Source organism: Plectropomus leopardus, chromosome 6 (genome assembly GCF_008729295.1).
Source record: "Plectropomus leopardus isolate mb chromosome 6, YSFRI_Pleo_2.0, whole genome shotgun sequence".
Classification (NCBI taxonomy): Eukaryota; Metazoa; Chordata; class Actinopteri; order Perciformes; family Serranidae; genus Plectropomus; species Plectropomus leopardus.
Window position 1 is genome coordinate 4033431 of NC_056468.1, and position 13596 is coordinate 4047026.

Sequence of the window (13596 nt, forward strand, 5' to 3'; positions counted from 1 at the left end):
TCACAGATAACAACTGGCGGCTGCTGCGGACAGTAAAGTTGCAGGCCATCAAAATTGTGATCTGAAAGAAGCTATCAACTGGAGGAACTGCTGATTTGGTTTGATTATTCTCTGTGGGTTCATTACTACAGGTGACATCTTACAGTTAGTCATTTGATCCATTTTAATACAAAATATTAATCAGTGCAACATAAAAGTATGAATATATAAATAAGCTTGAAATCATAGTGAGTAAGATTTAAGGTCAGCAATTATGTTTTCAGGTCCATCTTTCCCATTCTTTTGAATGCCTTATCTCAAGAGCAGCTCAAGGGAATTTCTTCAATTTTTCACTTGGACTCAACAGTGAACTGATTAGATTTTGGTGGTCAAAGGTCACTGTGACCTCATCTGTGTCATTCTTGTGAGCGCACTGTCTCAAGAACACCTTGGAGGATTTTTTTTTCAAATTTGTGCAGATAGCCACCTTGAATCAGAAATTAACTGATTAGAATTTGGTTTTCAAAGGTCAAAGTTGCTTTGACCTTACAAAGCATTTTTTTTGTTATAATTGAAGAAATCATATAATGATCATGACAAAATTTTACCAAAATGTCCAGAAGCATATAATTATGAAGTTCTGACATTTATTATCAAAAGGCCGAAGGTCAACTTCACTATGACATCAAAATGTTCTGAGAAAACACTATTCTGGCCATTATTCAACATTGTCATATCTTAGGCACAGAAGAGGAGATACGTGGACAGATACTGAATTGGTGACACTATTCTTGAAACTGTACTGACTATAGAGATCTTCTTTGCTTGCTGGGGGAAGATGTGTGTAAAGCATCTGTGTTTTCACAGACATGGATGTAAACTTAAAGTGTTACTTGACTGGTTCATGGAATCATGCAACCTCAAGGCTGTCATTCTAGTTAAAAATGGTATCAGTTATGCTTTAAAAAGTAGTGAATACTCTGTCATGTTTTGTATAGTATAAAGGGGAATCTCTGTTTTTATTTATATTAAAGGGCAACAGAGGTACCCCAGGAAAAAATGGAAAATTAGGACCTAAAGGACCAAAGGTAAACATTATCTTGACAGGAGAAACTCATATTAATCATATTATATTCTTGCTGTGCAATTATCTATTGTTTCATCTTTATTTAATTGGCTTTCTGTCTACATTGACAGGGTCGTACAGGACTCCAGGGCCTCTTTGGTCTGCCTGGGATGCCGGTAAGAACGAACAAAATAAGCTGCATCTTTTTTTATTTTTTTATTCAGATGGTTACGTGTAAACACTAAACCATATGTGTGCATTTGCTTGTATGTATTGTTTCAGGGTTTTAGAGGCAGAGTTGGGATTGAGGGACCAGAAGGAAAGCCTGGTACACAGGTTCCCATTTTATAACTTTTCATCTCATATGATTCTGTTTTTGCTGCATTCTTTTGTTTTTGCCAGCTCCATCAAGCCATCTCAACAATTTGTACTGAATATTGTGATACATGTGTAATTTAATATGTCTTATATGCAGGGCGTTCCTGGTTCTTTTGGCTTTCCTGGCCCTAAAGGAGACAGAGTGAGTTGTTAATTTTTTTAACCGCCTGGGGATTAAACAGGGTGGCATTATAGACTTTATAAAATAATAGACATAGCCACTGCAGCATCACACGTTGATTTGTGAACTCCTGCTTTGAAGCATCAAATTTGGCATTTTGGCCATTGCTATATATGTGACTTTCAGAATTTCAGAATTGACCATATTTGGCTCCTAGCTTAGTTAGCATGGTGCATTTACTATGGTTAATCGTGATAATGGTAATGCTAACTTTTACTGGCATAAAAGCAGGTTTAAAACCATTCAAACAAAATTGATTCAAGAAATAGAGAAACACAACATCAGACTCTTAGAGGGTCTTTTAGAATAACCAAACACTGAGCAAGACTTAAGGCGACCAAAACGTTAAAATCACAAAATCACAAAATTACATTACCTAACCAAACATGTGCTTTCAAACTGTCAACAGACTGCATCTATCTTCCACTCAAAGTGGCCACACTCTTAATTATACATATCTTTAAGCCATAATAAAGTGTAAACAGGTGAATTAAGGTGAAGGTGAATTAAGGTGAAAAAGCCACCCCGTACAGTTGTCATAAACAAGAAAATTAGCTATAAAAACCAAAAACGCTTTTTGTGCCAGGCTGTAAACATGTTTATTTCTGCTGTTAAGTTTGGCATTTTAACACGGGGCATTTTAACACAGGGATCTATAGAAATTGACTTGCTCTTGGAGCCAGCCTCAAGAATGGCAGTTTTTGGCATTACTCCAAAAACTGCAGTTAAGACCGCTGCATTTTTCAGCTCCAGCGGTTGCTGCTTGGTCATTAGTCATTTTGCTTGTGTTATTGTGTGACTTTGGTGTTTTGAAGGGTTAGTTTGAATTCACCAAAGCCGGGCAATAATAAAATCAAACTACTGATGAAGGCAGCGGTAGACCAGCAGCTCCTGTGTTCAGGGAGGTAAAAGGAGGAGGAGGAGTCTCACTGCCTGGGGAACGAAGCTGCTCCTTAATTTAGTTTAGATTTAGTTTCTCCGTAGTTTGGATTCTTCATGCAAATTCAAAGTAACACAGGATGGGTAATTGATCTAGAAGTGGTCATTTACAGGGGCGATAATAAAATAAATAAGCAATAAATAAATGAAATAGCTTCATGGTCTGTTTTCACATGAAGGGGTTTCCAGGTGTAGCTGGTGATCCAGGGAAGGCAGGTGCTCCAGGAACTCTGGTAGGACAATACCTCTACTTCTAATCACTATATTGCCAGACCACTTAGGTGATTGAAGTTTTTAACATACTCACTGTGGTAATATGTGACTTCAACAGGGTCCTCCAGGAAAGCCAGGTCAAGACGGGATCCCTGGAGCAGCTGGGGCGAGGGTGAGCAGGTCACACTGTCTTCTTTGGATGATATTGAATTATTTTACTGTTTTTCAAGATTCGATCCTTCTCAATGCATATTTTATAGCATGTTCTAGTTAGGTATTAGAAGTAGTGCCCTTTTAAATTGTCTCCCATTATGGGTGGTGGTATTTTATTTAAAAGACAACAACAATAAAGAAAGAATGCAGTAAAGGATGAATTAAAGTTATCAGTGTTGATGATTTTCAGGTGTCATGGTAAACATATGGAAAAAAGATTTTAATGTCTCTCTTAAGGGCCTCATGGGGAAACCAGGGTTGATGGGCCTTCAGGGACCAGTCGGCATGTATGTAAGTGACTGTCACAAGCTGTTTACGTAGCCACAAAGCTGGCTAAATGAAATGTTTCTTTTCTTTTGAAAGTATACAGTGAGAAAGTTAGTTTACACTTCTGTAGATTTACTTAAGGAGTATTTGAATGTCACCCAAGAAGAGGCCTTTTGTTTATGAAAGAAAAAAAATCCATGATTACTTTTTCAGTGTAAACAACAAACCTATAACATAGAAACTAAGACTTTTCTCAGAAACAGAATTAGAATCAAAATACTTGATGGATCTCCGGAGGAAAATTCGAGAAGTTCTACTGCTTAGGTTTCATAAAAAACAAACAAACAAAATTCAGAATACAAACAGAAACAAAAATTGAAAATATGGTTAAATGCTCTCAAGTATTAATAATAAAAATGATGACAATAACTAGGTCCAACTCTACAGATTTTACACATCAAAGTTTGTTTACACATCAAAGATTGAGTTGCATTGTGGGTAATGTGGGCTGAAGGTTTTGTCATAGATGAAGAATGTGTGGGTTATAAAAATCAGTTGCTGCATCCGAAATCCATGCTACAGACAGTTGTAATGTACTTTTTTAGCTGTTAGTACCGCGGCCCCCAACCTTTTTTGCTCTGTGGACCGGATTCATGAAAGATGATATTTTCATGGACCTGCCATCAAGATGTGGGGGATAAATGCGACAAAATAAATTGATACAAACGGCAGAAAACACAACACAAAGATAAAGTGCATAAAAAATACAACTCACCATAACGCTGAATCAGTGGGAGGCCTGAGCTTGTTTCTCTGCAACGAGACGGTCCCATCTAGGGGTGATGGGAGACAATGACACCCTAAGTGAGTTCCTTATGTCCAGTCTACTCCATGATTTTGTTTTGGTTGCAGTCATTGCAGAAAACCTCGAAGATAGGATGTTGGAAATGGAACCAAGGTTTTTCAGTGCTTTTGTGGCAAGCTGAGGATATTCTGCCTTGATTTTAATCCAGAAGACCGGCAGAGTTGTTGTCTCCAACATACTGTTAAAGCCACCGTCATTTGCAATCTCCACCAGTTGATCTTTGTCTAGCATGGACATGCACGATTCACCTGGTATGTTCACAAATGGGTTGCGGATCCATTCCTTCGCAGTTTGTGGGTCTTTTGTGGTTGTGAAGTAACGCTTAAACTCTTTTAAAAACAAAGATAGGTGATCCTGCACCAGCTGGGAGAATGAAGGTCCAGGCTCAGTCTCTTCCAAAATCCCTGCTAATGTTTGAAACATGTCAAATGTCCCTCTGTTCACCTGCCATCTCCCTGTTTGGCTTTGAATGCAGCTACTTTATCTGCCAACTTGAAGACAGTTGTCATTCTCCCCACTGACAGATTGAGTTCATTAAGCAGGTTGAATTTGTCACACAAATAAGCGAGTATTGCGACCCATTCCTTGTCACTGAAATATGCTGCCAGTGGTGACTTTTTTTTTTTAAAAAGAAACCTCTACAGCAGCTAACTCAAACACTCTGGCTAGCAATCTCCCTTTAGATAGCATCTTACCTCTGTGTATAAGAGAAGGCTTTTGTGCTCTGCATCCATCTCCTCACTGCTCAAACAAATGCGAGTTAAGAGCATGTGCTTTGATGTAGTTAATAGCTTTAATGACATTCAGGTGACATTTTTTGGCTTAACTGTGTGACCCAACCCAGTATCAAGGGGCAAATATGAGGCCAAAGGCCCTTAATTCCCGTAGGTTGGCACAACACAAATTTAGTGGCTCAAAGGAGAGCAGGAGATGTGCATTCAGTTTCACAGATAAAAGTTTATTTAAATATTAAGAATTTTAGGGCTACCATACCTGAAAAAAATGAACCAATAATAAGTTTTAAGACAAGAACTTTCAAGAAATTTCACAGGTTTTATAAATTGTTAAAACAATTAACCGCCAAAGGTTGAACTCCAGTATAAAATGACGCCAATATTGGATAGGCATAACTAGGCAGGGTACTTACCACAGGGATATTCTATCACAGACCCCAACAGATACCACCCATGAGCACACAGTGATTAATAACACTTCAATCCTACCCCGCAACTCCCACTGCAATTCACACTGCAAGGAAAAGCAGATCTACAGGGCACTCCTGTGACCACCACCATTAGGCCTACCACACTGCATGCACAGAAGTGGATCCCACGCGTACTCCCTGCAGCTTGTCCCACTGCCTATAAAACCATAAAAGCAAATCAAAATGTGAACTTCAGTTGGTTGAGTTTCACAACGGGGTAAAAGACATTCCTGAAACAAGTTACGCTCAGTGTGGCAGTAAATCAGGATAACAGTATACAAATCATGGACATTTCACATAAAGGTATGGCGGAGTCCAGTCTAACACAGTAGGCAATTGGGCCAGATGATATGAATGGACTAATTCAGGCTAAGCAGCAGTCTGGCACTTGGTCTTCACTGAGGGAAAACATGGTGAAAATCATTGATATAAACTCAATACCTGGGGAATAACCCTTCCACCTTACCCTATCAGTTTAAGTTACCTTGCTCAATCTGAAGCCCTGATTAAGGAGACACTGGGAAGGTCGACGGCTGACTACTCTAGCTCAAATGGGGGGAGGGCAAGGGCTGAATTTCCTAAAAGATTAAATTAGTATAGTATTAATGACAGGCTTACATTTAAACAAACAGTTTTACATATATGGCCTACCTATTCAACATGGGTCTACGCAGCAATCAGCGTCAGGATCAAATCAGGACACAGCTTCACTACATCTGAACATACAAAAAGTCTCATTAAGTTTCTGATCAAACCACCCAAGCAGTGTTTCTCCCCAGATCTCCATGCAGTACCACACATCTACCATGATTCAGTTAAAGAGGCCCTGATTACCACACCTGGCCTTATAAAGGCAGGAAACACTCTCTAATCCTACCTACAGAGCGCCGTGCTCCCACCCTACCTGTCAGCCCCCACACCTGCATTTCCCTGTGAATGACACAGTGCGTAGACCCGAGTGGTGAAACCAGAAAGCCATCCAGTCATGGCAGCAGCTCTGTCCGTACATACGCCAACACAAAAGGAAAAATTCAGTTTTCCTGATATGTAATCATACAGAGACTCCAACATGTCCAGAATGTAGCTGCCGCACCACATCACCCCAGTCTTAAAAACCTTCACTGGCTCCCTGTCTGCCATTGGATCATCTTCAAGATCTTGGTCCTCACCTTCAAAGCCCTTCACCATCCGGCCCCCCTTTACCCCACTGACCTCCTCTCCCCTTACCAACATTCACAGCGCGTCAGATCTGCCTCTGCCAATCTCCTCTCCACCCATAAATCTATCCTCCATACTTTTGGGGACAGAGCCTTCTCCAGGCTTTGGAACTCCCTCGCCCAACAGATCCGTGACTCTGAGGCCCTCGCTATCTTCCACTCCCACCTCAAAACCTATCTCCTCTCCTCTATATCAGTAGACTCGTCTACCTGGATTGCGTACCATGGTGACTCATTAATCTGCTCCAACAATTGTGTCTTGATATCCTCTGCAATTTCGTCAGTTCGCGTGGTGATGATGGTAGCAAAAAGAGGAACCTGTGCAATCTTTTTAACTGCAGCCTCTCTTAAAAGTTCACAGCACATGTCCTTAGCAGCAAGCAGGATCAACTCTTCACCAATAGTTAAAGGTTTCTTAGCCTTAGCAACACGGTTAGCCACTAAGTAGATTCTCTCAGTTCACTCACATTCGTTGATGTGGTGGCCTTCAATAATTGCTTCTGTCCTTGTTCATGTTTTTTTCTTTCAAAAAACTCCAAAGGCTTGTTTTTTAATGCAGGGTGATTGGTCTCCATGTGCCAAAGCAGTTTTGAAGGCTTCATTGCCTCATTTGATAGCCTGTCGCCACATATTATGCAGAGGGGGTTTGGGGCATGAGAATCGCCTGTCACGATAAACCCACATAATAAGTATGGTTCCTGGTATTGTCTATTAAACGCAGCTTTCTGTTTCTTGGCAGTTGTAGGCTCTTCGTCTTCTCATTGAGCCTTTTCCCCTTTGCAAAGAAGCTCTCCAGAGATGTTTGTTGTTTTTTTCGCTAGTTTGTGGGCTTTGGGGTATTACATGACCAAAACAAGCATCTTGACATGTGTCAAGAGGCATAGGCGGATGTAATTGGAAGAGAATCCAGTCATTTTTCATTGACTTGATAGTCAATGAAATGGAAATAATGTGCGGCTCGGTACCAAATGACACACGGACCAGTACCGGTCTTGGGCCCAGTGGATGGAGACCGCTGTGTTAGTGTACAAAGTGATCAATATTATACCATTTCATACCAACAAGAAACTATATAAAACAGTCAGTCAGTCAGTCATTTTCTGTAACCGCTTGTCCTCGTAAGGGTCGCGGTGGGGCTGGAGCCAATCCCAGCTGTCATCGGGCGGAAGGCGGGGTACACATACAGACAGACAACCAGTCACACTCACAGTCACACCTAAGGGCAATTTAGAGTCACCAATCAACCTGAGCTGCATGTCTTTGGACTGTGGGAGGAAGCCGGAGACCCTGGAGAGAACCCACGCAGACACGGGGAGAACATGCAAAGTGCAAACTCTGCACTCTGCACCGGACCGAACCCCGTTCCAACCGGGTTTCGAACCAGGTTCTTGCTGTGAGACAACAGTGCTAACCACAACGCCACTGTGCTGCCCACTATATAAAACAGTATGTGTAATGTCAGATATCAATCAAACTGTAACTTTGTGGGATATAATTGGCAGTGACATTCAAGAAAGACTTCAAATTTTCTTTTTTCCCCCAAAACATTTAAACCTTATATTTTGTTTTTAAGACTTTATTGAGCTTCTTCACAACAATTTATTTGATTCATTCAATTTAAACTGTGAACAGCTTATTCTTTTTCCTTTGTCTTATTGCATTGTGGGAGAATAGTGTGCATTGAAAATGATATTTAATATTTAGTCTGTATTCCAAATGGTTTGAGTATACCTTATATTGTCCCTTTTTGACTGCATAATAGAATGTGTTGATACTAAGGACTGAGATACAGTGGATGTCTCTGACAAAAAATGTGTGAATCATTTAAGCGTGTAAAAGTGTACTAAAATGACAGATGAATGTGAACACAGAATCTTAACCTCTCCACAGGGTTATGCTGGATCTTTGGGTCTGACTGGGAGACCAGGCCACATGGGGCAAAGGGTAAGGCATCGTCACAGAGCTACATTTTTTCAATGTAATGACTAAATATGAAGGCTTTATACAGCAGGTTAACCATTTCTAACACACTGAACAACCATCATGGTAACACACTTTGTGCAGGGCATGTGGTATAAAAATAATAAACAACACATTTATGAAACACTTTGTAAATTTGGCTTAAAACTTTAGAAAATCCCAAAGTAAATTTAATTTAGTAATTTCTTTAAATCAGTGTCAAATATTTGCTGCTGCCGTGAAAATTTCAGGTAATAGAATTCTTTACCAGCCGAGCTTTCAGCCAGGTAGCATGTTTATGTCCAAAGTACTCTGTGGGTTTTCCCCTTTTTTTAAACGTGATTTAAAGTCTCTGGAAATGAAATTTGAAACAGTAAAAATGCCCATATTATATCAAAGTTGAGTGTCTCATTAAGTATCAGCAAAAGTCTGAGCAATAAAAATTGTTCCCAACTTTTAGAAAAGCGAGTTGAAAACAGCTAATTTTGAGGATAATAGTATTTCTCCAGACTGTGTGGGCGTGGCACATCAAGTTTTGATTGACACCTCCTTGGTTCCCACCTTCGTCAGTTGTTTCTTGTCTTCACGACAACAGCCATGGAGCAAAGCAGAGTCTGTGTGGTACAGCTCTATGTGTTCCAGCCCTCTGACTCTGGCTACGTTCCTAAATCCAATCTGACGCTCTGCACTAAAATGAGAGAGCTGTGGGTCAAAGCCACAGAGCGTTCTGTTTCTCTATGGGTAACACTTTACAATAAGGTACACAAAAAAATGAGTAGTTACTGAGGAACTGGTGCCTTGCAGCCACTTCTCCCCAGAGAGCCCAGAAACGCTCTGACACTCCCAGAGTGCACTGCTCTGAATAATGGAACAGTTAATTCCAACTGTGCATTTAATTTACCAACGGTCTGGTTTGTGCCAGAGTGCGCTCCAGCACTCAGAGTGAGTGTTTCTGAACACACCCTATTGAAAGTAGCATTGAGGGTTTTCATTTGGGCATGTTAAAGTAGTATCAGCTGACAGCTGAATTTTTGATTGTCTTTATCCATATTATGTGATATGGATCGGAGGTATCCACGCCCAAATCAACCCAGTTGCAGGAAACCTAAAAGTGAAAAAACTAAAATGACAAAATTTCAAATTTGGATTGATGCTAAATTCTATGATAATATTTTTTTATGCTTTTTATTATGCATGAAAGACCCCAAATGACATATAAAGAAAGAGGCTTCCCAGAGGCTTTGTTTTGTGTTGACTGCAGGGAGATGCTGGTGTCAGAGGACCTCCTGGCATCCCTGGAAAGACTGGACCTCCAGTGAGTGTGTGCATTTGGATTTTTTTTTATCTAATTAATGTTCACAAATTCAAATGCACGCCCATTTTAAACTTTCCAATGAAAACTGCCATGGTAAATATTGGTTGATTGTGGTTGTAGTCTGTATTGACAAGTCATTATCAAACCCAACCCAGAAAAAAATGTTGACAATGTATGTTTCTGCAAACCATGGATACACATTATTAAGTGGCTTTAAATTTTAACAACGCCTTAGTGTGATTAGGTTTAGACACAAAAACCACTTGGTGAAGTCAGCCGATACACTACGTCACTTCAAAATGTGGTTGTGTTCAAGATATGTACGAAAAATACAAATCTACAGTAACTTAACTGGGGTTTGCAGAAATGTACAATGACATCATTTTAATCTTTTTTTAAAAATTGTTTATAAAATGAAAAAAACATGTATGCAGCAGGAAGAAGAGACAAAAGAACACACAAGAAAAAAAAATAAAGGCACTTGCATTAAATACAGTTACATTACATAAGATATGGTATATGATATGGAGTCCAGAAGTAGATGTTATTGAGATTTTATCAGATATCATACCCACTACTTTGCACTGATACATGTCACTGCCTCACACTAAATTCACACATATCCAGCAACATCTTATTCTGGTGTAGAAGCTGTTATTGAAACATTGTCTTCTCAGGGTCTGCAGGGCCCTACTGGTGGGAGAGGGCCTCCAGGACCACAGGTAAAAACATGTAGACCCTAGAAATTTACTGATCAGACATCAGCTGCCTTAATGTGATACCAGACAGTATTTTTGTCTTTTCATCTCTGCCCTTCAGGGCCGTCAAGGAGAATTGGGGCCCAAAGGCATTCAGGGACTGCCAGTGAGTAGCTCATACAGAGACAAGGGGTTCTTTCACGCTCAGTATATCAGATTTTTCTCCTCACACTTTTCTGTCTTTTTCTTTCTTTCTTTCTTTCTTTCTTTCTTTCTTGAAAACTTTTTTGCGATCTTCAAGTTATTGAACAGATGTACACAGTACACAATACACAAACAACCATTGCACAATGCAAAGTAATAATAATAGAAACCCCCACTGCCCATTCCAAGAAAAAAAACAAAAAAACAAAAATGTACACACACACCAAATAAACATAACAAAAAAAAAAACAAGAAAAAGAAAAGGCATGAGACTAGACAGGGTCTTCTTACCAAAATTTGAGATTTTTTTTTTTTTCTCTGGGCTGCAAATCAACTGGCTTGAAACATTTTGGTGACATTGTGTTTTCCGATTGCAGCTGCATGCTCCTAGTTGTTACTGTAGTTTCAGTATATTAGTGCATTCCGAGATTTTTCCATAATTGATTTTTGTGAAACATCATGTCTTATCAACCCTGTTTAAGTTTTTTAAAATTTCGCTCTGAATGGTTTCAGGGCCCTCAAGGCAAGCCAGGACCAGAGGGCAGCATGGGGAGCCAGGGTCCTCCAGGGAGTCAGGGGCCTCCGGGGCCACTGGGGTCAGCTGGACCTAGAGGGTTTCCAGTGAGTGGGTACTTTTTACCGTTCTCTTTATTTCATATTGATATAAAACACTGTGATGCAGCCCTTGACATAAGAATAGAATGCAAATAATATTATGATGCCGTGTATCTTGATATGCGATCACAATATTATTTATTTCAGGGACCAGCAGGTATGATTGGACGGATGGGTCAGGCTGGAGAGAAAGGAGAGCAGGTAACTGAATTAATCATACTTTTCAAGACTGAAGACATTAAACAAATTTTTTGTAAAATATTGTGTAAGAAGAGCTTCAACTTTAAAAACTGAAATAAGTCAAAGCCTTGAGAGAATCCTTCAAGTCGTCGAATTAATATTAAGGCATGTTATTGACTGTCTTTAGGGAGCAGTGGGTCCTATTGGTGATATTGGAGCTCCTGGTCTACATGGGCAACAGGTCAGTTAGCTCAGTTATCACACTGCAAACTTTTTTTTGCGACTAAGTGTGCTGTGCCATGTTCTTCTGGGGACAATTTGGTCCCCAGATTTTGCTGCGGAGTTAACGCTCTTGGTTAAAGCAGTTGAGGACATGCAGGCAGCCGCACAGAGAAGGAGAGGAGAGACCTTCTGCTTAAAAGTGGTGAATTTACAGCTCACAGCAACTTAATACAATACAGTCTCGGGCTTTAATTTGACATCTAGTGTCGGCAAAGCATGTTATTGCAAAATTCTGGCCTATTGTTAGTACAGTTAGCCTGTTTACTATATCATGTGAACGTCCCGCTGAGCCCCATTTAAACTTGTAAACGTTATATGGAACACAAAATGAATTCTTTCCAAATCCGATTTGAGTGACATACTGTAAAACTTCAACTGTGGGATGGGCTTTCAATTCTTTTCACACAAAACTGTTACTCAGCTAAGATGGGAAATACAATTACATTGTTTATTTAAACCTCTTTCATGCATCTCTGTTGTTCACTCTGCCAGTATTACTTCTTATTTGTGCTCATAGAAGTAAAAAGAACTAAATCATTGAATCATCGAGAATTTTACTGAGATAACCGTGTGTAGCATATCCATATTGACCAAAGTTTGGACATTTATATCTGTATGTGCGATCTAAGCAGCTAACTAATGTTAGCTCAAGCAGGGAGCCAAAACACTTCTATAAAAATGAACTGCATGGTAACCAGAATGAGCTCCTGATTGAGACAGGTGTTTATTTGTCAAAATGTGTAACCATACCTGATTGCTAAAGGGGACTGAACGTGTCACTTTTAGAGGCTTATATATGGAGTTTTACGGCACAGCAATACAATATTGAGGAATGAACATACATTATTTAATACATTAAATAATGTATGTTCATTCCTCAATATTGCAAAACATTTCCACTAAGTTATTGCTAAGTACAATTGTGTTTGTCATGCCAGGGTCCTCATGGGCCAGCTGGTGAAGAGGGGACTCCTGGAACAAAAGGTGACCAGGTCTGTGACATTTTTACTGTATACTGAATTAAAACACACACACACACACACACACACACACACACACACACACACACACACTCTATAAAATTATTCATAATAACAAATAACAATATCAGTACATATATAAATATATAATTCCACATTTATTCTTTTTAGGGGACATTTTTCACAGTAACAGACAGTTTTCTTTCAAAATATGATCAACATGAATTATGAAGCATATTAATATTTGTTGTTAGTGCGCAGCCTGTGGTGGCTGTGACAATTGTTACAGGTATTACATAAGGTGCAAAGGAGGAAGTCAAGTGATGTTCAGCATTATATTCAGAAATGGGTTAAACAACCCAGACATTTACAATAGACAATGTCCAACAACTGTCAAACACTGTTCTATCCTGAAACAGGGAGCTCTTGGCCCCCAGGGACAACTGGGGCCCAAGGGACCAAAAGGAAAACCTGGACCTCAGGGCTCCCAGGGGCTGCAGGGTGAGCCTGGGCAGAGGGGCAAAGAGGTTAGATGTCCTGTCATTTTATGCAACCATTTCATTTGTAACTAACACTTATTATAGTTATTGATAAAATGTGCAGTTTTTTTTCCTGACTAATTATCTGGTGGGTGGCACGGTGGTGTCGTGATTAGCACTGTTGCCTCACAGCAAGAGGGTTAGTTCGATCCTGGGTTGGTACAGGGTTCGGTCTGTGGGCGGGGGCCTTCAGTGCGGAGTTTGCATGTTCTCCCCATGTCTGCGTGGGTTGTCTCCGGGGTCTCCGGCTTCCTCCCACAGTCCAAAGACATGCAGGTCACGTTGATTGGTGACTCTAAATT